General features: G+C 35.7%; 1 pseudogene across 1 annotated transcript in view; it reads right to left on the bottom strand.

Moving 5' to 3' along the window:
• The window catches only part of LOC306652682 (chromodomain-helicase-DNA-binding protein 1-like), a 77378-nt pseudogene extending 50240 nt beyond the window's left edge, over positions 1 to 27138 (bottom strand). Inside the window, exons 1-9 of the transcript in view lie at positions 27034 to 27138; positions 19429 to 19541; positions 16309 to 16417; positions 15407 to 15514; positions 14530 to 14561; positions 10060 to 10141; positions 7786 to 7947; positions 4969 to 5124; positions 4291 to 4379 (exon numbers count right to left, since the gene is read on the bottom strand). The product of the transcript in view is annotated as a chromodomain-helicase-DNA-binding protein 1-like (transcript). The remainder of the gene's footprint in view (positions 1 to 4290; positions 4380 to 4968; positions 5125 to 7785; positions 7948 to 10059; positions 10142 to 14529; positions 14562 to 15406; positions 15515 to 16308; positions 16418 to 19428; positions 19542 to 27033) is intronic.
• Positions 27139 to 27710: the final 572 nt, after the last annotated feature.

Genomic DNA, 27710 nt, shown 5'->3' with positions numbered 1-27710 from the left:
AATAGAAGCTATTCTGCATATGGAGACTAATACGTTATTGAATGACAAATGGATAGAAGAAATCAAGGATGAAATGAAAAAAAAATACCTAGAGTAAATGAGAATATAGACACAACAAACCAAAATCTCTGGGACACAGAGATTTGAAGGGAGTACTAAGAGGAAATTTCACTGCATTGAGCTCATTTATCAAAAGAATGAAAAGTCAACAAATAAATGACCTAACATTATATCTCAAAGCCCTAGAAAAAGAGGAACAAATCAACACCAAAAACAGTAGAAGATAGGAAATAATTAAAATCAGAACTGAAATCAATGAAACTGAAACAAAAGAAACAACTGAAAAAATTGACAAAACAAAAAGTTGGTTCTTTGAAAAAAATCAATAAAATTGATAAATCCCTAGCCACACTAATGAAGAGAAAAGGAGAGAAAACCTGAATTACTAAAATACAAGATGAAAAAGGAAATATAACAATAGATCCAACTGAAATACAAAATAATTAGAAACTATTTTGAAAATTTATACTCCAATTAAAGAAAATACAGCAGACATGGACAAATTTCTAGAGATATATTACCTATCTAATCTGAATCATATCATACAAGATCTAAGCAGAATAATTTTAAATAATGAAAATAGAAAATGCCATCAAAAGGCTACCAATTAAGAAAAGCCCAGAACCAGAAGGATTCTCAGCTGAGTTCTACAAGATCTTCCAAGAAGAATTAAAACAAATGTTCCTCAAATTATTCCATGAAATAGAAGGAGGGAACCTTTCCAACTCATTCTATGAAGCTAATATCACCTTGATACTAAAATCAGACAAAGACACTAAGGAAAGAAAACTTCAGACCAATATCCCTGATAAACATAGATGCAAAAATTCTCAATAAAATCCTGGAACATTGTACCAAAAATATTAAAAAGAGAGTAAACCACTATCAAGTGTGGTTCATCCCAGGGATGCAGAACTGGTTCAACATATGGAAAAAAATAAATATAATTCATCATATCAATATACATAAAAACAAGAATAATTATCTCAATAGATGCAGAAAAAGCATTTGACAAAATACAGGACTACTTCATGTTTAAAAAACTAGAAAAAACTTAGGAATAGTAGGAACATACCTCAACATTGTAAAAGCCATATATGCTAAACCCAACGCCAACATAATTCTAAATGGAGAAAAATTGGAAAGCATTCCCTCTAAAATCTGGAACAAAACAAGGATGCCCTTTCATCACTTTTATGCAACAATGTCCTTGAAACTCTAGCCAGAGCAATTAGAATACAGAAAGAATTTAAAGGTATACAAATAGGTAAAGAAGAACTCAAACTATCACTATTTGCCAATAACATGATTCTTTATTTAGAAGATCTAAAAATTTTCACCAGAAAAATTCTAGAACTAATAAGTAAATTCAGCAAAGTAGCAGGATATGAAATCAATACCCATAAATTAAATGCATTCCTATACATTAGTAATAAATTAACTAAAAAGAGAAATAAAGAAAATTATGTCCCTCCCCTCAAAAAGAGAGTAAAGTATCCCATTCACAGTAGCCTCAAAAAATAGGTATCAATCTAACAAAAGAGGTGAAAGATGTCTACAATGAAAACTACAGAACACTAAAGAAAGAAATTGAAGATGACATTAGAGGATGGAAAGACCTCCCATGCTCCTGGATAGGCAGAATTAATACTATCAAAATGGCCATACTACCAAAAGTGTTAAACAAATTTAATGCAATTCCTATTAAAATCCCAATAACATTCTTCATGGAACTAGAAAAAAAATCATGAAATTCATTTGGAAAAATTAGAGATCCAGAATAGCCAAAGCAACCCTTAGCAAGAATAGTGAAGGCGACATCAAAATACCAGATCTTAAACTATAGTACAGAGCTATAGTAATAAAAACAGCATGGTTTGGTGCCAAAATAGACATGTGGAGCAATAGTACAGAATAGAAGGCACAGAGACAAACCTACAAAAAAACAGGTATCTCATAGTAGACAAGGGTGCCAAAAGTATTCACTGGAGAAAAGATATTTTACAAACGGTGCTGGGAAAAATGGAAAGAACATGTAACAAAATGAAATTAAACCTTTATCTCTCACACTGCATGAAACTCAACTCAAAGTTGATCAAAGACTAAGGTCTAATAGAAGAAAAACTAGACCCAAATCTATACCATGTCAGCCTAGAATCTGATTTTCTTAACAAGACCTCTAAAATGCAATATGTTAAATCAAGAATCAATAAATGCAATGGGATCAAACTAAAAAGCTTCTTCTCAGCAAAAGAAACAAAAAATAATGTGAAGAGAGAGCCTACAGAGTGGGAGAAAATCTTTACCACAAGCACCTCAGATAAAGCAATAAACTCTAGGATATATAAAGAACTCAAAAAACTTAACACCAAAAACAAATAACCCAATCAATAAATGGACTAACAGACACATCACAGAAGTTATCAAATCGATCAACAAAGACATGAAAAAATGTTCAACATTGCTAGCAATTAGAGAAATACAAATCAAAACTACTCTAAGATTTCTTCTCACTGTAATCACAATGACAATTATCAAGAATACAAGCAACAATAAATGTTGACAAAAATATGGGGAAAAAGTTATACTCATACATTGCTGCTTAGAATGCAAATTGGTGCAACCATTATGGAAAGCAGTATGAAGATTCCTCAGAAAACTTGGAATGAAACTACCATTTGACCAAGCTATCTCACTCATTGGTTTATACTGAAAGGACTTTAAATCAGCATACTACAGTGATGCAGCCACAACAATGTTTATAGCAGCTCAAGTCACAATAGCTAAACTATTGAACCAACCTAGATGCCCTTCAACAGATGAATGTATAAAGAAAATGTGTTATGTATATATGATGGAATACTACTTAGCTTAAAAAAGAATGAAATTATGGCATTTGCTGGTAAATGGATGGAGTTAGAGAATGTCATGCTAAGTGAAATAAGCCAAAGACCCAAAATTAAAGGCCAAATGTTTTCTCTGATATGCAAATATTTATTCACAATAAGGCGGGGTAGAGGAAGAATAGAGTTACTTAAAATTAGGTAGAGGGAGTGAATAGGAGGGAAGGGGTATGAGGGTAAGAAAGATAGTTGAGTGAAATAGACATTTTTACCTTGTGTACATGTATAACTGCATGATCGATATGATCCTACATGTATAATCAGAAAAATGAGAAATTGTACTTCATTTATGTATGATCTATCAAAATGTATGAATGCATTCTACTATCACATACAACTAATTAGAACAAATCTAAAAAATTTAAAGAAAGAATATCCTTGATGTTTTCCTTCAAAATCTATATTCCTAATGCCTCTTCTTCCTTAAAAAAAAATCTAATGTGAATTTGATTAAGATCCTGCTAAACTTTTAAATAGTTCATGGTGATACTTGGCAAAAAGTATTTGAAAGAAGTACAGCAAACCTTTCCCATTCTTTCTATACTGGAGCCTCCATGGCCAGAGAATTGCCTATCAGAGTGTTTAAAAAAAAACATTACTTGAGTGAAAATGAAAACACTACACATCAATTTTGTAGGCAAGCACTAAAGCAGTGCTTAGAGAGAAATGTACAGAAGTCTGTAAGATGAAGGGGAAGCAGCAAAGGATACTAATGAGCATGTGGGCAGGAGGAAAAGCAAGAGAGAGTTCTACTCCAGAAGCTGAATGAAGAGTATTTCAAGGAAAAATTGATCTACTGTATCAAGGGTTTCTGAGAGGTTAAACGAAATGTGAATTGATGATCACTGGGCATCACAGAGATCACTGGTGAACTTGGCATAGTGGTTCAGTAAGTTCAAGACTAGAGACAATCTAATCATGAAGACATTGTCAGATGAATCCAGATGATGACACATTCTGTAAAACTACCAGTTTTATTCTCCATAACTGTCAACATCATGAAAGACAAAAGTCCCCTTCCCACCCCCACAAGAAAGCTTAAAAACATTTCTAGATTGCAGAAAAATAGAGGCATGGTAAATGCAATACAGAATTGATGAATATTGGATTAAGGGAGAAAAAGAAAAACAGAGCCATAAGGGATATTACAGGAACATTTGAAGAAATCTGAGTAACATTAGATAATATTAATATAGAGAAATGAGAATAAGCAAAATACACACAGTAAATACAGGTAGTTTTTTTTTTTTTTTTAAGAATTCTGCTATGATTTTGGACACAGAACTACTAAAGAAATATAATGTGGGGAAAAATTACAGTACCTCACCATCAAATATAGGTGATCCACACATTTTTGAAGCTGGGATAAGATATTCTGAAGTTTAAATTTCTTTGCCATCTCATTTCCAAATGCATCTGTAATTTTGAAGACAGAAATAAAAATGGACTAACAAATCAAAAACAAAAACAAAAATCAAACCCAAATCTTTATAAATAACCTTACTCACTTTATTGGACATTCCTCAAATTTATACTAACACACAATGGCTCATCTGCACCAAGAATTAACAGCATATCCACGTGGAACTTTCTTATACATCACTTTGTTTTGGGGAAAAAGTCTATAAATTGAACTTGGTGGTGGTTTGTTATAATGACTGGAAATTTCTGAAATTTTCTTCTTTAACTGCTATTGTGGATTTAAGAGGGGGGAAAAAACAAATCGAGGACAAAAGGCATGAATGGACATTTAAAAGTGTTTGCTTCATTGTAGGGAATAAGAAAAAACTAGGCAAGGGAAAAAAAGGATATTTCATCAAACAACAACTAAGTCTGATACACTTAACACTGCCATTGTCTCACTGCAGCTAACCTGACTATCATTCAGAATATAAAATCCTACCATACTCTTGTTATACAAAGTGAGTGTAGTTATAAAATATTTCCCTGCCCCAAAATCACATTCTCATTTAGTTTCTAAATGGATCAAGTGCCCTCTGATTACCTAGGTCTTTCATCAAAATAGCCTTGTAGTATATTTTCTGCAAAGTCAATGTGTTATGGTATATCACTATTTCTGTCTTCTTGGGAAGCTCTGTAGCTACCTCAGCTTTTACTCTCCTCAGCAGAAATGGCTGCAAGAGGTTGTGTAGTTCACTTGCTGTATAAGGAAAAAAATACAAGAGAGTGGGTCAGAAATACAACAAAAGCACTGAATTACTAGAGAACATATAGCAATTTACTTCCCTCATTTTCAAGCTAATTCTGCATTCTTGGTTAGTATAGCAATTTTCATAGTACAGACACTCCTGGATTTACAAAGTGGTTGCATTCTTATAAAGCCATCATGAGTTGAAAGTATCATGTAATAAAAAAATGTATTTAACAGACCTAACAAACCAAACATCACAGCTTAGCCCACCCTAACTTAAATGTGCTTAAAATGCTTATAACAGTCAACTCAGGCAAAATAATCTAATAAAATAATATTTTATGAAAAACTGTTGAATACTTCATGTAATTTATTGAGTACCTGCATCTAAACAACACTGACAACACAGAATACTGTGGAGTATCAGGTATTTACCTTCATGATCACCTGGGGGACTGGGGAGTTGTGACTTGCTGCTCCCACCCACCCTCACAGGACAGTAATTTACAACCTATCTCTAGCCTGGAAAAGACTGAAACTCATGTTGTATTATGGCTGAATAGTATCCCATTGTGTACATACACCACATTTTCTTTTTTCATCTACTAATGGACATTTAGGTTAGTTCCAAATTCTGGGTAATGTGAATAGTGCTGCAATAAACACAGGAGTAGGGATATCTCTGTGACATGTTGATGTCCCTTCCATTGATGGGACTGCTGAATATTACAGCAGTTCTAGTTTTAGTTTTTGAGGAAACTCCATCTTGTTTTCCATTATGGTTGGACCAATTTACTCCTGCCAGGAGTATATCAGAGTTCCCCTTTTACCACATCTTTGCTAGCATTTGTGAGTTTTTCTTTGTCTTTTTGTAATAACCATTCTCACTGACATGAGTTATTTTCTCATTGTGGTCTTCATTTGCATTTCCCTGATGATTAATGACATTGAACATTTTAATATAACTAACAATAATGCATTATATATCTCAAACCAGTTAGAATTCAGACACAATTTTGAATATACTCAATATAAAGAAGTTTGAGTATATGGTATGCTAATTATCTAAATTGATCACTACCGAATGTATACATGAATCAGAACACCAATACCACATATCTCAAAAACAAGCACAAATATGTACATCAATAAAAATTCAAAATCCAAAGTACTGTTTCTGTTGAATGTGTAATGATTTTGTAGAATTGTAAAGTCAAAAAATTGTAAGCTGAACAAGCATAATTAGAGGACCATCTGATTTCTGCCTTCACTGGGTCCTTCCCTCTTTCTTCTGGACTTGTTCCTGGCTTTTGACCCCCAAAATACTAACACTCAAAGAGCTTGATTCTTCTTACTAATAATCTCAATTCAAGAAACTATTTTCCAGGGTATTCTTGCATTTTAATCCCACTGAGCAGCATAACAGACTAGAAATGTACAGCAAGTAATGCTGTTACCATTTTTACAACAGTTAAGTGAGGCTCAGAGGAATTAAGTAACTTAACCAAGGATACACAGGTGAATGTGAATATTGCCAGTATTCAAGCTTGAGTTTTTGACTTCTAATCCCTTGTGCCTTGACCAGGTATTCTGATCTTCAAAAATTATGCAAAATTATAATTATAATTAACATAGGATTATCAGAAACAGAAAATAAAAATACAAGAAACCAGTTAAATTTGAAATTCAGATAAACAATTAATAGTTTTTATATACAAGTTTGTCCCATGTCACATGTAATTGGATGTCCTATTTTTAATCTGGCAACTCTAAACATGGGAGAAATCAATCAGAGCAGGTTCTTGAGGTAATCTTTATCCTGTGGTATGGGAATTTTTGCTATAAGAAGTCTTTGCAACTCATACCTAACCACAACATACATAATCACTAGTTGGCCTCCTGCAATTTGTTTTGGACAATCAGCCTAGGATATTCAGATATTACAGGAATATTCAGAAAATTCCACAAGGCAGAGGAGCAAAGGTGTAAGAGAAAGTTACTGGTTATATGGATGAAGGCTTACCTTTTCACTTCCACTCCCCACTCATCTCAGACTTTTGGTTTCTGTGAAGTGTTACAGAAAGAAACCAGTGTTGCAGAATTACTAAGGTCAGTTTGGGACTACAGCATGCACTTACTTTTCTACACTGGGAAGTGGCATGGAAAGTAAAAGTCTGTAAAAATTTACAATTTGAAGCCAGGCATGGTAACATATACTCAGGAAAGGAGGATGGCAAGTTGAAAGCTAGCCTAAAAAATTTAGCAAGTCACTGTCTCCAAATTTTCACTAAAGCACTGGAAATGTATCTCAGGGGTAAAGCACCCCTGGGTTCAAACTCCAATACCACAAAAAGAAAAAAGTTTAAAAAGAAATTACAAGCTGTTTTTTTTATGAAAGCATGCAGATCAGTAAATACTTTCTATCTTCTTCCAAAAATGAACCAAGTGAGCTCTATTGTAGAATCATGTAACAAACAAATAAGAATCATGAATAGCAGACAACTGGACACAACACGAGGGACCCAACATCTGCCTTGTGTTTGTGATTCTTTGAAGAACTGCAGGTATTCCCTGGTTATCCACTCTCTTTCTTTTCTATCTGTAACTGTTATTCATTAGGGAAGTTTGTGTGTCAATATCACCTAGGGATGATTTGTTAAATGGGAATTAGCCTTATTTGGACTTTTTCAATATCCTGGTAACATTAAACAAAATCTTCCATTTGTTCCTTGGAAAACAGATCAGGTTCCACAAAACTGAGGAGAGAGTAGAACTCCTGGAGTCTGTTTTGGAAAGGAGTTCCAGTCAACAAGAGACTGAAGACCACTGAAACTAGAATATGTAAATAAACACAATTAAAAATCTCTAACATTGGGAAGCAAAACTGAGTTACTCATGACAACATTTATTGAAACACAGAGTGGCATGATTTAATGGAATGAATTAAGGCCATGAAATCAGGAGTCTCAAGTTCAAGTGGTACACTCTGTTTAATGTAGGAGATATTATCTCTTCAGTTTCAACTAAAATAAAGTGATAATAATCTGTAAAAAAGACTCTGTCATAGGAATGTAAGTAACATTACTTTGTGAACTCTGAGTATTACACAATTATCCACTATGGTTATTGTTATTCAATCTATATAAGGATTCAAACTATGTAATGACCCACAAGGGGGAGTTAACTGGGGCATCTGAGTAAACACGTACACTCAAGAAGTTTGAAAAGCCAGAGCTATAGCATCAGGTCTCTCTGTTACAAGCAAGAAACAAGATATACACTAACAAAATAACTGTTTATAAAACTTTGCAGTACATCAGATGCAAGACAACAAGATTTCTCAATGTTTCTGGACATTCTGCCATAAGAAGTACAATACAGAAAGGATTTCTTTAAATTTTTGAGAAACAGGGCAGGAAATGTGGCTCACTGGCAGATCACTTGACTAGCATGCGTGAAGCTCTTGGTCAATCAGCAGCAGCACCAAAAAAAAAAAAAAAAAAAAAAAAAAGAAAAACACTGAGAATAGGAGAGACTAATGAAGAAAGAAAAACAACAATAACAATATTAGGCCAAATAAGGTCAACCTCTAAACTGACACAAGAGCTTATTCCAGGAGAAATAAATAATACAGCAAAGTGGAAAAGTCATATCCTATTTATGTATATTATTTTAAATATTAAAGTACAAACTTATGGCAAAGAGACACAATCAAGAATTCCTACAAAGAAGACAAAGAGGACACCAGAGAGAGAGAGGATGTTCTATCAGGCAGGGGATAAAAATATTTGAAATTAATAAAAACTGATAACATCTTCAGTAAAACTCTAAAAACTGCAACTTCTAGGCCATTAAATATAGAATTCAGATCTAAAATTTTTCAATAAATGAACTCAAAGTTAATTGATTATAGGATGAGGACCAAATTTCAATTATCATCTCAGAAATTACCAAGTGTGGTCTCCTGTGTGAACGAACTTTCACCAGGACAACAAGGAGAAGGTAGTTCACATTCCATTGGCTTCTCAGAAAGAAAAGGGCAGCACTAGGTTACAATTATATTTCTCACCTACTTTACCAGAATGATATAAGAGATTGAGATAAGGGAATGAAATCAAGGGTATCATAACAAAAATTATGACAGATGAGAGATTGGAGGCAATGTTCTCTAAGAAATTGTTCTTTTCATGAGTCCATGTGAATGGTCAAAGTTTTTAAATAGATTAATGGGGGGGCAGTAAGGTATGTCCAATATGTCTGTGACTGCAGGCAGAACTATAGGATCATTTTTGCCAAGAAATTAAAGACACTCAAAAGAGAGTAGAAACATCTCCAAAAATACAATGTATTTTATTGGAGTAGGTTCTTGCTCATTTGATAACTGGATTTTAGTAAATATTTTCTCCTATATAAAAGAGAAAGGAAAAGTAATTAGCCATGTTCAATACTACTTTTGTCACTACCCCAACCCCCCAAAAAATTCTTTAGCCCTGAGAAATATATCTAAAAACATATCAATTTAATTGACTATGTACAGGCCTAAACTACGTGTTTTCAAAGGGGAGTTAGAGAGGAGAAGAAATGAAGAATAGATTGAATATAGGATTTTTAGGCCTGCAAAACCATTCTGTGTGATACTATAATGGTGGTTACGTGTCACTACCTGTTTGTCCAAACTCAAAAAATGTGCAATAGCAAGAGTGAATCTATAAATTATGGACTCTGAGTATTCTGATGTTGTCAATGCAGGTTCATTAGTTTTAACATCTCTGTTCAGAGAGATGCTGAGAATGGGGGAGCATGTTTGTAAAGGGGCAGGGGACATATCGGAATTCTCTGTACCTTCTACTCAATTTTTTTGGAAATAACTTGCTCTAAAAAATAAAGTCAATTAAAAAATAAAGGAGGGTTTTATTAAAAGCTAAGACTATCCTTTGAGTTTACCTTTGAAAGTGTCTTATGCAGCAGAGAACTTTGGTTTTTCAATCTGTGAGCTTCATCCACAACAAGGATACTCCATGTAAAGCTGTGAGAGAAAATCCAAACTTTCATTTTCAGGTAGCTCAAACACATGTCTCACAATCACAACTTACTACAAAATTGTGAATTGTTAGAAAGACTAACAGTAAGCCCACTCTGTTAGAAATATACCTGGAATCATGGCTTTCCCATTTCAGAGGTTACCAAGTGATTTTTTTTTCTTTTGTCAATATGAGAAAGACCTATACAAGAAGTAAGTGGCCAGAGAAAGAAAAGAAAAGGATACATTTATAATCTTGTACTATGTACCAGACATTGTGCTTGTGGCTACATGTGTTATTTAACCTAAAAGAATAAGATAAGTGACCATAACTTTGCCAAGAAAGAGACTAAAACTCAGAAAGTTTAGGTAAATAGGTCAAAATCATAAATGTAGAGCTAAGATTCAATCCCATAAAAAAATAAAGAGACTTTAAAATGGGGGAGTGGTGAACAGGATCACAGAGATGTTCAGGAAGATGCTGCCACTGGACTTGTTAACATGGAGGTCATCCCTGGCTGTTGTCAGAGCATGTTTTGTAGTATAACAGGTTATGACAAAAATGTCTCAAGAAGTTCAGTCATAAAATCATATTTTAAACAGATGCTATTGGTGGAAAGCTGTTAAAAGCAATCCAAAATATGGTAAATGATTGGATGATATTCTAAAGTGCAATATTTATAATATAAAACAAAACTGAAAAATAAACTAAATATCCAATAATATGTGATTAGATAATAAATACTATGCTGCAAAAATACTTGTATAACTAAAAAGATATAAATATTGAGTATTCTTTCTAAAAATGTGAAATCATGCAAAAGACAGTAAAATATAAGTTATATAATTTATAACTTTCAATTTTTTATGTAACATTATGTAATCCCATTGCATTGTTTTTGTACTTGTAAAACTAAGTGGATCAAGCAAAACAGTAAATAAAGAAGGACAATTCCTGAAAGATTAAAAGAAAGATCTGTGTAGAGGCTGGCCTACAAAAAGGAAAGCTTCTTCCTCTGAGGCTACAGAGAAAATTCAGAGTAATAGAGGTGCCTACTGCCATTCACCTAATGAGAGTGGTATAGGTGAAGAGTGATATGAGGATCCAAAGAGAGGGCAGAAGTCCAAGGAGAGTACTGGGCAGCGGAAGCAGAGGATGAATTTAAGAATTTAAAGGAGATAGGGTCCCAGCGAGGTTGGATGTTGCTTATGAAATAGGTGCTGAGTGTCCATACTACAGTATCATTCAAAATAGATTAGATCTTATTCCATTGGAAAAACTAGACACAGGCTTGTATATACACAAACATCTAAAAATGCTTATTCAATGCAGAAGGCCAAGTGAGGTGGATTTGCTTCAATGAATGAAAGTGGCTGAATCACTGATCAAAGGAAATGATTTTCAGAATGTACATATAGTAATGGAGAAATATAACCTTAAATATACTGAAAAAAATATATGTATGTTGTTGGGATTCTTAATATGAGTAAACATTATAAATATCCCTTTGTTAGTAAGGTTCTTTACTCCACTCAGAAATGCATTCAAAAAGACTGAGATATAAAAATGTATTTCTGCTGAATAAGGTGACACTCAAGTACTTCTAGATACTTAGAGAAGCTCTCTTAGAAAGAAGGACCATGGCAGCAAGTGATGGGTTTGAATGTCTGCTCAAATGTCTGCTCTGCCTTACTGGGATAACTGATCTGTTAATTTACTCCTTTGTAAAATGAATGATAATACCTGCCTACAGGGTTTTCATGAAATCTAAATGGGACAATTTATATAAAGTACTCAACAACATTTATGTACCAATTTTATTATCTTTTGAGACTTGCCACATATTACCTTGTATCATGGATATCTTTATAATTCTTATCCCTCTACTGGCTCATGGTATAGCTCAATGATTTACTTTCCTGGTTATTACCAGTAACTCAACAGTTCCTTTCCATGGAGAGAATTTGAAAAAGTTAAATTGGATATTAAGAATATAAACTAGAGCTGGGGGAATAACTAGTGGTAGAGCAGTTGCATACCATATGGGAGCCCGAGGTTCAAAGCCCAGCACCACAAAATGAAATGACATATAATTAACATGACATGACATTAAAGAAATAAAGTAAAAGAATGAAAAAGAGGAAAAGCATATACTCTTCTAAAGGAAAGATAATATACTCATTTAAATGTAAATTAAATAAAATACTGGACAAAGTCATAAAATCTATGACCTAGTCTTTAGCACTTCAAAATAAGATTACAACAGAAATCCATGCACAATAACCTGGATGAGCAAAAATATATTTAAAATATTGATGAGGCACTCTGAAAACAAAACCTTCTGAGTGGCAAAGCAGCACAAAGGGCAGGATGGTGCACATCAATAATGACAACTACTTGTGAAGCTGGAGGATGGCAAATTTAAGGACAGCATCAATAACTTTAATGAGACTATCTCAAACTAAACAATGAAAAGGACCAGGCATGCAGCTCAGTGGTAAAGTGCCCCTGGGTTCAATCCCTGCTACAAAAATGTAATTTAAAAGGATGAACTAGAAGTATACTTCAAATATCCTTTCTAAAATGTTAATTCTACAACACTACTACTTTGTTATTTCTTTTTTTAAAGGTCTTTTTAAAAAATTTTATAGACTGCATTTTAATTTATTGTACACAAATAAATGGGGTACAAATTTTGTTTATATGATTGTACACAATATAGATTCACACCATTAGTGTAATTATACGTGTACACAGAGTAATGATGTCTATCTCAATCCCCCATCTTTCATATTCCCACCCCCCCTCTCATTTCTCTCTACATAATCTAAAGTTCCTCCCTTCTTCTCTTACCCCCCACCCCCCACCCCTATTCTGTATTATCATCCACTGATCAGGGAAAATATTTGACCTTTGGTTTTAGGGGATTGGTTTATTTTATTTAACATGATATTCTCCAATTCCATTCATTTACCTGCAAATGCCATAATTTTATTTTTCTTAATGGCTGAATAATATTCCATCATGTATATATACCACAGAACTTTGTTATTTCCAGGGAAAGCCTCCTATATTACAGTAAAATCACCAAATAGCAGTCCTGAAAGATGTCTATGAAAGTTACAAGGTAATGGATCTAGTGTCTAGGCAGGATGCAGTGGAACCCACCTGTAATCCTGGAGATTCTGGGAACTGAGGCAGGAGGATTACAAATTCAAGGCCATCCTTGGCAACTCACAGATACCCTTTCTGAACATGTTAAAATAAAAGAAATAGGAGTAGAGATGTAGCTCAGTGGTAGAGAACTCCTTCATTCAGTCCCCAGTACCAAAATGAAAACTAACAACAAAAAAAAAAAAGAAAAAACTAGGAATCTACTAAACACCAACCATGTAGATGTAATCTCAGTTCTCACAATAGTCATCCAAAGACTGTTATCCCCCTCTTTACCATTGAGGACACAGAAGTTCAAGGACACATAGCTAATGAGTAGAGATTAGAATGCAAGACTTCCACTATGCCTGCCTATGAATAAACATGACCCAAAGAAGACAGACCAGACATATCATGAAAGTGGCAAAGTACCAAACAATGTAAGAAGAGAAGACTTCCACACACAGCAGTTTCTTTTTTTTTTTTTTGGTTGAGTTGTGAGAGGTTTTATTTTATTTTATTTTTTTATTGTAAACAAATGGGATACATGTTGTTTCTCTGTTTGTACATGGCGTAAAGGCATACCATTTGTGTAATCATAAATTTACATAGAGTAATGTTGTTTGATTCATTCTGTTATTTTTTCCTTCCCCCCACCCCTCCCACCCCTCTTTACCCTCTATACAGTACTTCCTTCCTCCATACTTGCCCCCCTCCCTAACCCTAACTCTAACCCTAACACTAACCCTTCCCTCCCCCCCCATTATGTGTCATCCTCCACTTAGCGATATCATTCGTCCTTTGGCTTTTTGAGATTGGCTTATCTCACTTAGCATGATATTCTCCAATTTCATTCATTTGCCTGCAAATGCCATAATTTTATCATTCTTTATGGCTGAGTAATATTCCATTGTATATATATATATATATATATATATATATATATATATATATATATATACCACAGTTTCTTTATCCACTCATCAATTGAAGGGCATCTAGGTTGGTTCCACAGTCTGGCTATTGTGAATTGAGCAGCTATGAACATTGATGTGGCTGTGTCTCTGTAGTATGCTGATTTTAAGTCCTTTGGGTATAGGCCAAGGAGTGGGATAGCTGGGTCAAATGGCAGGTCCATTCCAAGTTTTCTAAGGAATCTCCACACTGCTTTCCAGAGTGGCTGCACTAATTTGCAGCCCCACCAGCAATGTCAGTTTCTGATACAGTAAAATATACTCACGATTTTAGAAATGGTGCATTTTTTAAGCAAATCTGAAAAATAAAGGAAGACACATTAAAAAGACTGGTATTGTTGGGAATGGTGGTGCATACCTACAATCCCAATGACTTTGGGACACTGAGGCAAGAGTATGACCAGTGCAAAGCAAGCCTCAGAAACTTAAATGAGGCCCTAATAAACTTGGTGAGACCTGGTCCTATATGAAAAATAAAAAGGATTTGGAGATGTGGCTTACTGGTTAAACACCCTTGGGCTCAATCCCTGGTTCTAAAAAAATAAGAAATTAAAATAATAAAAACACTGGAATTGATAAATTCTGATAATAATAAGCTAGATTTTTATTTCTTCTTAACTCTCATAAACCACAGGATCTAAGTCTTTTAACTTGTTAATTCTGTTAAAAAAAAAAAGTAAGCCCAATTCCTAAAGCAGCACTATCATATGAACAGAAGGGAGGTATGGTTAAGTGGAAAGTCTTACAGTTACCCAGTCTTAGTTTAAACAAGGATATAAAATGAGACTGGAATTAAAAATCCTCCATTCCTATCATCCCATTATAAGACATGATGCCTCTATATACAAAACCCTCTCACCTGCCTCCCTGTCTCCTGCTAGACATCAGCAGAGGAAGCTAAAGTGTCACTTTCCAAGGAAGTTTTCCCCCTTGATCAACCAGAGGAAAATGTATCCAGCTAAATTGAAGCACGGTGATCCTTCACTTTGTTTGGTAATAGTCCATCTTTTATAATGTGATGTAGGTAGACTGTCCCCCTAGAAAAATGTGTTCTATTAAAAAATTTAAATATAATTTCAGTAGATTTTACAACTTCTAAGGATCCAGGTTAGGAATTCTTGTTTTACAGAAACAAATGAATACCTCATAGGTAGTCAGCAGCACATGAAAATGTGACTCCTGCTTTAGGTCTTGCTGAAGATGTGCTCTTTCCTCCTTGTCCCCTGCATATGTTACACAGGAAAGAAATGGCACAATTTTAAATCCAAGAAAAGAGGCAGACGAATCCAAATGCTAAAGCCATGAGATGGTGTGTGCATGTCATGAAAGGACTTCAATGTGCAGACATCATTCATTAAGTGCTGATACCATAAAGAATACTGGGAGTCTGAATTGTTATCTAGAATAATTATTAAAACTCAGGGGAAGTTCTGTGGTAAGCAGGGAGAAGGATCAGGTCTAAGATGCTCTTGTGCTAACTGAAAATGCAATGATGTTTCACATTTTAGTTACTATGTTTCTATGGGAAGGATAGTTTCTCCTTTTGATAAGTAAAATTTATTTGATACATAAAGATGCAATTTATATGACAATAAGAGCACTAAGAAGGGAGAGAGAAAACTATATTGAAGCAAAGCTTTGTATACTATTGAAATTGTTGCCATCAATCTGTACAAAATGTTATTAAGTGAAGATGTTTATTATAATCACTAGGGCAACAATTAAGAAAATATTTTTAAAATATATAAAAGAAAGGAAACAAAGATATCAATTGGTATGCCAGAGGATATCTCTTTATCTCAAAATCAGGCAGTAATGAATAAATAAAGGAACAAAAAAAGTGAGTACTAGCCTTGAAATTTCAGAATGGTAACAGTAACAACCATTAGGTCCTCCCCCATCAGATACTGTGTCTTAACCTATGCTGTTTTGGTTCAAACATTCTGGAATAAAAACGTTGACTATGACAAGATTTTGATCTATGCTATTTTACACTTCATCTAGAAAAATATCAAGATAAATAATACAAGTCCAAGTACATCTACTCTGTACTTTTTCATATCTTCTTTCCACTTGTTCAAAACAGATAGGGGACAGAGAATCATAAATGGTCCTTCATCTTCTTCCTGCCAAATAAATGATGAGAGCAATTGTCTGGAACAAAGCAAGAAGGCAGTTTTTGTCACATTTTCCCATAAGAAACAACAAAGTTCCCACAGCTGTGGGTTGAAAACACAAACTCTTATATATGACTTGCTTCATAAAGAAATTATGTACAATCTTTCACACATTAGGACACTAGTATGTTCCTAGAGCAAAATCAGGTACGACTCAGTGGACTTCCCAAGGGAATTGATGGCGTTAGATTACTTCAGGAGTTAACAATGAATAAGGCTCAATATTTATGAAATTGAACCTCTAACACAAACAAAAGTCAGGAAAAACAGAAATCAATGAAACCAACACAACTGTTGGAAAAGAGAAGGCATACTTGGAAACATCAAGCCAGAAGTACTAAGACCTGACTATAAACAGGACTCACACATTGTGGCCTCTGTCAATGGCCTAGCTGCCCTGATGAAAGTGCTTTCCTTCCTTCCCAACTGTCTCCCACCTTCTGGGTTTTCCTTCCTTCTGTAAAAATTTATAGAGTATCTTCTATTGGCTCAAGTTCTATGTGAACAATACAGATAAAGCCCTTGATCTTTTTTAGTTGGTGCCTTATGATTATACTGAAGAGGGGAATTTGTTATGCCATATTTGTATATGCTATATCTAGAAGACACATTCAAATGGGGAAAGTAGAATTTATTATCATTCTCATAAGAATTAAGGGTATAAAATGTAACTTTGTAAAGTCAAGTGGGCATACTTCAGGAGATGCCTGAAGGCACTTATGACTCTAAAGTTGTTGTGATATACAAGAAAAAAGAATACTATCAATAAACAAAAGCACTTGAAGAGCTTGCATCCCCAAATACTGTGCTATTTCTGAGGAAAAAAATATGCCTTAAGGATCATATTCAAAATCCTGTGAAAACTGTAGCTCAAAGATGTTCACCTCAAAATTAACTTAAGTAACCCCCTAAAAAGGGGGAACTCATGTTTCCTCATCAATAGAACATTTAGGTAAATAATATATTCTCCTAATGTCATTTTATGCAGCCAGTTGAAACTGATCGTGAATATAATAATATGCAACATTACAGTGGTAGTGGTACATTACCAAATAGAAATCATATGAGCTATAAGTGCACTATAATTTCATTGATATAAAACATTCCTTGATGCTTGCAGGTGGTTAGACTGCTGTGATGAGAGAATGGCAGTTCACTTTTTTTTATATATGATCATATTAATTTTATAAAGGACATGATTTTCTTGTAACTATCCCAGCCCCAAGTGTACCAAGAGCAACCCTGTATTAAGTACCCTGTATTTAACTGTATTAAAATCATTCTGTTTAGCATTCCCTGAGAATACAATTTAGAAAAAGGTTTACCTTTTATTACCAAAAATCAGATGTATCTACAAAATAAATTTGGAGTCATTAGTGAATTCTATCAAACATCTAAAAAAGAAACAGTAACAATTCTACATAACTCTTCCTGATAATTGAGGAGGAATACTTTTCAATTTTTTCTATGAGGCCAGATTTACCCTAATACTAAAACCAGACAACAACATATAAGAAGGGAAAAATGCAAACTAATATGTTTCATAATGTAGATTCAAAAATTCTAAACACATTTTTACCAAAACAGATTGGGAGTTGGTATATATTTAAAGAATTTAAACTACAGCTGGAAAAGCAAAAGACAAGTGGAATTTTCTGGCTCTCAGTGCAGTCAGTAGGACAATTTCAATGACTGAGACAAAAGAGATTATAGGGAGGACATCTCTGGGAATCTGAGATTTATTCTAGTTTCATATTTCTCAGTACAGGAATAAACCAGGAACATTTTCTTTGCCCAAGAATTCTAAGAGGAATCACTGATAAATCTCAGGGGACCTTACTGAGAGGTCATATTGTGTTCTGAATAATGCCAAGATTGATGAGGTACACCTGGCCTAAGTAAAGTAGCCTTCAACATATGGTCAGAGAAGCCTCCATATAGCACTGCTCAAGCTCAAACTTTATATATGTAAGGTGAGCATTGAAGGGGACATTGAACTTCTAAAAAGATGAGACCCTTGCTCATTTCCACCAGTGACCAATGGTGAAACTTTCTTGGGATTAGGAAGTTTTCATCTTCCTAATTTCTGATCAAGATGCCTGTGACCTATATCATAATTACACCAGGATATCTTTGCAATCCTTCAGGTAAGTAATCCTTGTGTGATTGACACAAGGGGTGTTGTGACTGATTTTCCATCAATCCAAGCCCAAATACATCAACCCAGGGCAGTATTGCTGATTATCCTGACAGAAGCATCAATTTCAACACACCACCTACTGATCAATGCCCAAGGGGGCCACATATGATTGTCCAGGTTTCTAGGCTGTAACTCACCTGCAACACTTTATTTAAAAAAAATTTCAGTTTTCAATGGATCTTTATTTTATTTATTTATATATGGTGCTAAGAACTGAACAAGTTTCCTCACACATGCTAAGCAAGTGCTGTAATGGAGACAAAACCCCAGAACCATACCTCACCCCCTTTTAAGGCCATTAGATGGCTAAGTTGTATTTTGGAAAACAGTGTACTTCCTCTTCATTTCTCTATCACAGTATAAAAAGGGGAAGCAGCCCCACCCCAACCCACTCCCACTCAGGAAGGGAGATTAAAATTAGAAGCAATAGAGTTAAGTCCATAAAGTGTTACTAAGGAGGTTAGAGTCAATTTGATCCTTGGGTAAGTATACATGCTTAACACAGAGAAAAGTCCTAAACCTGGGCCCATTAACTGCACTTCTAACTCAAGTAATTAACTCTTTTCACAGATACATGTCAAAGCTCAGATAAAATAAGGGTAATGACATGATTCTTAACCACTCTTACAACTGGAAAAATCAATTTCAAGTTTGTGATCTCTTAATAAAAGTAAGACATTTCACATCCTAGTGTAAAAATAGATCTTGTAGCTAACAGCTAAGATGGTAATGAAGTGTGAGGAGGTATTTCAGTGGAGGTGAAAAGTGCTTGTTCAATACTAACATACTTGGCAGGTCTTAGCAAGGCCCATCTCATCTCCCAGGATGCAGCCATTCTGACAGAGGAAGTATTAGGCCAGCCAGTTGACTCCCTCCAGTTGATAAGGGCATAGATGAATTTCTAAAAATAAAAAATACAGCAAAACCAGAGAGTAGACATATATGTGGGCTAAACTCTAAGAATTTGAATGAACAACATGGCTTACATTCTCTTAATCTCAAACTTAAATCTCAAACTGCCCATATCATTTACTGGGAAATTCTATGTATAAAACCAGCTGATTTCCAAATTACTTTATGTGCAGATTGGGTCACCAATGAAAGACCTAAAATAGTCTGTCAGTGTTATATAATCAGTGTTAATTGATAGATGAGAAACTCAGCTTGGGATTTGTTCTCTAATACCCAGCTCATGCCATTGTCCTTTTCTGGAAATGAAGTGCTCCCAGTAATGATGCAACTTAACAAACAACACATGGATTGTTTACGTGATTGCTTAATGGCACCCATTTTAATTTTCCATTTGTGCTGTGTTGTTACTAAAGAAAAGGAGAAGAGTAAAACACTATGACCCCAAATGTTCCCTTTCTGTTTCCATAAACCTACCAAAAGTAAGAGAAGAATGAGAGCAAGCCTGATCTGGAAAGTCCAGAAACATACTATCTTGAAGAACACTGAATTTCTCTCATGCACACTCGGAACTAGGGCAAGTTAGTGTTATGTGTAAAAAGCTAGTTTCTTGCATGTACACTCGGTCAGTTGCTCCTTGGAATGCTGATCAAACAAGCAAACTAATACTTTTGTCACTGCTTCTTCAGTCTAACATTTAAACCCCCCTGAATGGGGATGAACAAAGAACTGAGGACATTGGGTAAAGGATACATGTCACTCATTTGGCCAGTGCCACTAGGCAAAACACCACAAGAAAGAAAGGTACTGCTTGGAGAAACACCTTAAGGGACACAGATGCTCTCAGTCAGTCTGTTGCCATGGAACTAAACCTGGAGCTGCCACTGATCTGCTATAAGATTTCCCCAAAGAATCATGTCTCCCATGCTGTCCTCAAGCACCTTCTCTGGACTTTCCACAACCTAGCACAACTGGGCTGTGGAGTGACACATGCTAAAGGACAACATGAAAATAGGACTGTATGCTTCAAAAGAGAAGCAGAGATAAGAATGGAAATGTGGGAGTCACGAAGACTTCTGGGACTGTTCGCTCGCCTTTGGTTTGCGTAGGCGTGGCCCTCCGAGTGGACATTTTGGTCTTTGTCCACGGGTCAGTACGGTGTCTTGATCCACGTGGCGCCAAAATAGGAGGCAGGACTATCACTAAAGTAGATTTCTCCAAGTGGAATTGCCCAGTGGGTGATAAAGAGACCAAACTATATGATCCTCCATTGAAGCAAGAAGATCCACTGGATGGTGGAGAAAAAAGTGGAAGTCTTGTCAGAAGAAGACAGAAGATGATGAGCAGATAGAGAACCAACAAGACTTGGGAGGCAAGTTGTATCCATTGAAGTACAGACTGAGGAAAAAAAGGACGTGAATATAAGAAAACTGGAAAAATCCTTTATTTGTTCACAGATCTTGTTTCTTTTAAGGAAACATATTTTTGAAGTTTTGAGTTTGAAAACATTTAAACTTAACCATGAGGGAAGGTGTGTAGTACAGTCACTGATTTTTTACTAGCTCTAAGTCTTCTATCACTGCTTATTTCTTATGGTAATATTCCCCATAAGTGTAAATCAGTGTGGAAATGCCTTCAGTATAAAAAGTGTGTCTCATCTGATAGTAGAGGAGTCATACTGGAGAAAAACCCTATGAATTTATTGAATGTGGGAAAATTTTACCTACACATCCCATTTCACTGAATGTAGAAGTCATGCTGAAGGGAAACATTGTGCTTCTAAAGAATATTGAAAAGCCTTTAGCTAGATGACAGATCTCATCAAGCAGCAAATTCATGCTGGAGCAAATCCAGTGAACATAGCAGAATATCTTTGAATATTAGAAAGTTTGTATTGGCGAGAAAACTGAATGAACTGAGTACGATTAAATTTTCTAACAAACTTTATCCCTTCCTCTGCATTTGAGAGGTCATACAGAGAAGCCTTGTAAATATAAGAAATGTGGAAATATCCTCAGGCAAAAGTAAATTCTCGTCTGTCAAAAACTTCATAGTGGAAAGAAACCTTGTGAATGTGGAAAAGCTTCCATTCAGATGTCACACCTCAGCCAGCAGAGAATTTATAGTGGGCAAAGCCTCTTTGCCTGTAAGGTATGTGGGAAAGTCTTCAGCCACAAATCCAATCTTACTGAGCATGAACATTTTCATAATAGAGAGAAACCTTTTGAATGTAATGAATGTGGGAAGGCCTTCAGCCAAAAGCAGTATGTCATTAAACATCAGAACACTCATACTGGAGAGAAGCTTTTTGAATGTAATGATTGTGGAAAATCCTTTAGTCAGAAGGAAAATCTTCTTACCCATCAGAAAATCCACACTGGAGAGAAACCTTCTGCGTGCAAAGATTGTGGGAAAGCTTTCATTCAGAAGTCCAACCTCATTAGACACCAGAGAACTCACACAGGAGAGAAGCCCTTTATATGTAAGGAGTGTGGGAAAACCTTTAGTGGGAAATCAAATCTTACTGAGCATGAGAAAATTCATATTGGAGAGAAACCTTTTAAATGTAATGAGTGTGGAACAGCTTTTGGCCAGAAGAAGTACCTCATAAAGCATCAAAACATTCACACTGGAGAGAAACTCTATGAATGTAATGAATGTGGAAAAGCCTTCTCTCAACGAACATCACTTATTGTGCATGTGAGAATTCATTCAGGTGATAAACCTTATGAATGCAAAGTATGTGGAAAAGCCTTCTCTCAGAGTTCATCTCTCACTGTCCATGTGAGAAGCCATACATGTGAGAAACCCTATGGATGTAATGAATGTGGGAAAGCTTTCTCTCAATTCTCAACCCTAGCTCTGCATTTGAGAATACATACAGGTAAGAAGCCTTATCAGTGCAGTGAATGTGGGAAAGCTTTCAGCCAGAAGTCACACCATATTAGACACCAGAAAGTTCATACTCATTAAAGACCCTATGAATATGAATATATTCAAAATGGGAATGCATACATCAGAAATTATATCTCACAGTGCATTGGAAAGTCATTCTGAAACCATGCACCACAAATGAGGTGAACTTATACAAGTGCTCACGATTTTCAGGACACTGAAAATTCATATAGAAGAGGAAGCCATTGAGGAAAAGACTGTCAAAAACAAAAATCCTGCAGTCAACCATAAGGGTAATGCTGAAACTATAAATGAATTTCCACTAAAATTGAACAAAAAACAGACCTGTTACTCCATCAACATAGATGTGAAGTTGTTCACCAGTTTAATAAAAGAATAAGTTGTGTTAAAAAGGAAGAGAAAACATGGTACGATCATCTATAAGTAATAAAACTGTTGGTTTCATTCAGCAGAGGGAAAGAGATTTTAGAAAGAGACCTATGCATTTAGTAGAACATGCAGTATTAAAAAAATCCATCAGATGAAGAAATATGGAACAATTAAAAAAATTTTTTTGAAAGTGATTGTTCTCTGAAGGGGAAAGGAAATAGACCATGAACACACAAGCAAAATTCATGGGTATTGAAGATAGATATACAAAAAAGCCACGTACTAAAAAATGGCTGTGACCTTGGGAGTAGGGAAACATTTCTTCATCTTAACGAATTTAAAAATATTTAACAGTTTTACTTGTGAGTGTGTATGCTCAGGAGATAAGTACCAGGAAATTTACTGTAGCTTGATTTGTAGTAACCAGATGTTGGAAACAAATGTCCATCAGGAACAAAAAGAAAAGTTCTCATGGCGGGATACTTTACATCTATAAAATGCAACAAATGAGATTCACATGTTAATGGAAGAATGGAAGGATCTAAAAACAATTGCATTGAGGGGGAAAAAGGATTTGCAGAATTATGCATATTAGTATAGTGACTTTTTGTAAATTTGAGTTAAAATTCATGAAATTCAGTTCTTTATATTGGTAATGAATACTTCTGCATATGTAAATGTTTTTGAAATGGAGAAATACAGAGCAAACCCTTGATAGCTATGGCCTATGAAGAGTGAGAGGGGAAGGGAATGAGTAGGGGTGGCAGGGTGGGGAGGGGGCTTCAGCTTTTATATATAAACATCCATTTCTCTTGAAGACTGCAAGCAAATATATGAAGATACTGGCTAATTCTGGATGTGGTATATGGATATCTTTTCTTATTTTTTGTACTTTTCTGTATTTTTAAGATTTCTCAAAAGTTAAGAATGGGGGTGAGGATGGGAACTCTGTATGTGTAGAAATGTTATAATGAACTAATTCCCAAACAAATACTAAACTTTTATAGAAGATATTTCTAAAATTTTATCAACAATGAGTGTGGATGGACTTGCTCTCTATGTAATATGAAATTATCGATTTTATTAAAATTAAAATAACAGCAAAAAAAAGAATGGAAATGTATGAGCATCTATCTATTTATCAATAAATAGTGTAAAAGTAAAAGGTCGGAGTGGTAGATAAAGAGTGGCCTTCAAAACGTTCATGTGTAGACCCTAAAAACAATGAGTATGTTACTTTATTTGGCAAAAGAGACTCCACAGACAAATCTAAGGTTCAGGGTCTTGAGATGGAAAGATTGTACTGAATTATCCTGGACTACCCAATCTAATCACATACATCTTTAGTAAAGGGAAACTTTACCAGTTGTGATTAGAAGGAGGTGACTATAGTGAAGTAGAGTAGGTATCCCCACCCAAAAGACCCTTGCCATAATTAAGCTTCTCCTCTTGTCAGATCAGCAGGATGTCTTGGGGTTTGAAGCTTCCTCTTTCTTGTAAATGCCAGGTTTGTACACAAAAGGTGTGACAGAGTTAGTCTGCAAGCTTATGTACAAAAAGATATTATCTCTGTTTTCTTGATAAAAACTTATGAAACCTAGTCTAGGGGATGGATCAGAAAGCAATAGTCATGTAAAACCTCCAACTCTCTCCTCCCACTGGATATAAAGTTCAAAAATTTTCCAAAATCTTTGTTCAGAGGAACAATTCTTAGGCAAGAGCCACCCTGGACCCTGTAGTCAATTAATCTTCTTCCTGAAAACTCCTCAGGTGTCCAGTCTCTCCTGTCCTACATCAACAAAAGGATTCAATATATGCATGTTGCAAGATCTAAAAAAGGAGGATAGAGGCCCTGGCATGTTTTTCATAATTACCTTTTATGTTTAGTTTTATGGAAGAGTGGTCACACCTGATCTGTTGTATCTTCAGAATTAGGCCTCTGTCCCAGGACTCCAGTAACAGAAATGGTCTGGCTCTTGATTATATCAAGTAAATGTCTGGGCTATAATATTCTAAATAGTTTTGTAAGATATTACCATTGGAGAAACTAAGTTAGGTTACATGGGATCTCTATTATGTTTTTTAAACACAATGTGAATCTGTAATTACCATAAAAGACATTTAATTAAAATATGAAACTATATCCATAAAGATAACAGTATTTAATACTTGAGACAACTGCAAAAATATAAAAAAATCAAGAAAGTTAGGCAGGAAAGAATTTAATATAGGAAATTAGGTCACCAAAAAATTGTTGGAAGGGCTAGAAGAGTAGCCTCCAGGTTTAACTTCCTGGTACCACCACTGAATAACTACCATAGAACTGGCTTATTAAGGTATCATCATGACCAGGAATCAAGGAAACAACCTGAAAGCACTGGCACAAAAATATAGATTATTTCCCCAAATGCTTTACAAAGAACACAAACTACTTCTGGAATTAGGAAAATAAAAAAAATTTAACTCACAAAGATTAATTTCCCAAAATGTTAACTTATTTTGGCAAATAGGAATTAAAAGTTACAATATTCAATAATTATGCCTTGTGCTATTTCTACTTTCTGTTTCTTTCCCTACACTATCAGTTTATAAACATCAGTTGATAAATGCCCCCACTAATTTTCCTATATACTTCTGCTTTTACTCATTCTATCTCATCCTCTTCATCTTCAAACCACTTGTCTACTCAATTTCATTACCTCATATCCACATGTGGGCTTCTCTGTAGCTGGATATCAAAGTGCACACACTGTTGATAGCAAGCAATTAGCTATTTACACTTTAGTCGAGATACGCTGAACACAAAGGCCAGTCCAAAAATTCATACTTAGATTGGATAAACACTCTGACAGACGCCTACTCTTCAAACATGCACCCTCTCCATACATCTGCATCTATCACTTTGCTTTTTTTTTCTTTTTTCTTTTATTGTAAACAAATGGGATACATGTTGTTTCTGTTTGTATATGGTGTAAGGCATACCATTTGTGTAATCATAAATTTACATAGGGTAATGTTATTTGATTCATTCTGTTATTTTTTCCCTTCCCCCCACCCCTCCCACCCCTCTTTTCCCTCTATACAGTCCTTCCTTCCTCCATTCTTGCCCCCCTCCCTAACCCTAACACTAATCCCTCCCTCCCCCCATTATGTGTCCTCATCCACTTTTAGCGATATCATTCGACCTTTGGTTTTTTGAGATTGGCTTATCTCACTTAGCATGATATTCTCCAATTTCATCCATCTGCCTGCAAATGTCATAATTTTATCACTTTATGGCTGAGTAATATTCCATTTCAAACAGAACACAGAACTGCACCTTTAGTTTCCTTCAGAGAACAACAAAACCTCACACTCCCATGGTATTTAGTGCATAAGTATGAGTTGAATGAATGCTTTCTTTCATACTTTGAAAAGCATTGTTCACTAATCTAGAAACTCGGTGGACAGGGACCATCTTGGCTTTGTTGTCTCCCGCACACAACACCCAATCCCATGTTCTCACTAGCATTTCAATAAAATGATGACTAAATGGTTATATTATTATTGAGCACAATTCTGTCACTCTGCTAAGGCACCACCACATTCCTGGTCTGATAAATAAGGACCAGGAGGTTGAGAGAGGCTGGATGGAGGGTGGGCACTGGGGGTCGCTCCCTGCACTCTCCAGGTTAGAAGACTAAAAGGAGGGCTGGTGGACCTTAAATTGACAACATGTGTGATAAGGAGCCTACAAACTTTTGCTTGTTTGCATTTGTCAAAATACAACTTTGAGGGTGATTTATCAGTGGCAAATCATCAACTGCGCCTGCACAGTCAATGGAGAAGAAATCAAAAGTGGAACATGTGTTTTCAGAGTTTTACCTAAGCAACCATACAGGCCAGGCCTCCAAAGCACCAAAACCTGAAGGGCAATCACACAGCCTGGGGAGCCAGGATGCAGTCTCTGCTCTGAGACCTATGCTTCCCGCCATTCCTTTGCAAGTTTCCCCTCCCACCGGCCGGGCCACCGGGATGGGGCCTAGGCCCAGCTCCGCCCTCTGTGCCTACGGCTCAGCCTTGGCACCTTCTGCACCCACCCACTGCCGGCAGACCAAAGACCCGGGCTCCCGGGAAAGCTGCCCTCATGACCCGGCCAGCAAAAGGCCAATGCCATGAGTTGGCAGGTGTGAGCATTCGTTAGCCTGGAGCCCACTTACCCATCAGGCTGCACTGGCGTAAGTCCTGCTCTTCCACGTCCGCACTGCCTCAGGTCTGCCCTTTGCCTGATGAGCTAGTAAGAAGCCCCGCAGGTCGCCCTCCATTTGGACTCGAGAGACTCCGCCCACGAGCCCTGAACATGTGGCCTTTCAGCTGTGCCAGAAAGGACCAGGCGGGCACCGCGCAGCCATCAGGGGGTGCAGGCTGAGGAAGTCTCAGAGCTGGAGCTTTGAGTCAGCCTCATGGTTAATCCGGGAATTCTTAGGTAGAGTGCTGGAATGGCTACTAGGTTCTCAGGAGCATGCTCAATTCTGTTGACTCTAGTGATAAATTGGTTTAGACTCTGAAATCCCCTGACCTGTACCCTGTTAGCTGTAGGCCAGGTGAAAGCCTATGAATGTAGTGAATTGAAATCACTGAAGATGTTATGCCACAAAGGATGTTTCAAGGAAACCATTGGGAGTAGTTTAACCAATGTGTTAACTTAAGGGTGACTCAACTCCAGTTTTGAGTGATTTTATGATGGAGTATACCACTAATGCAAATATTATGATAATAACAAAATAACTGCATTTATTTATGTAGTTCTAGGTGCTACCCTAGGGAGTTTTCACATATTTTCTTATTTAACACTCACAAAAACCTATAAATATGTCCTATTTACTATGACTTTGAA

The sequence above is a fragment of the Sciurus vulgaris genome (genome assembly GCF_902686455.1).
Source record: "Sciurus vulgaris genome assembly, contig: HiC_scaffold_442_arrow_ctg1, whole genome shotgun sequence".
Classification (NCBI taxonomy): domain Eukaryota; kingdom Metazoa; phylum Chordata; class Mammalia; order Rodentia; family Sciuridae; genus Sciurus; species Sciurus vulgaris.
This window is presented reverse-complemented; position numbering and strand designations above follow the sequence as displayed.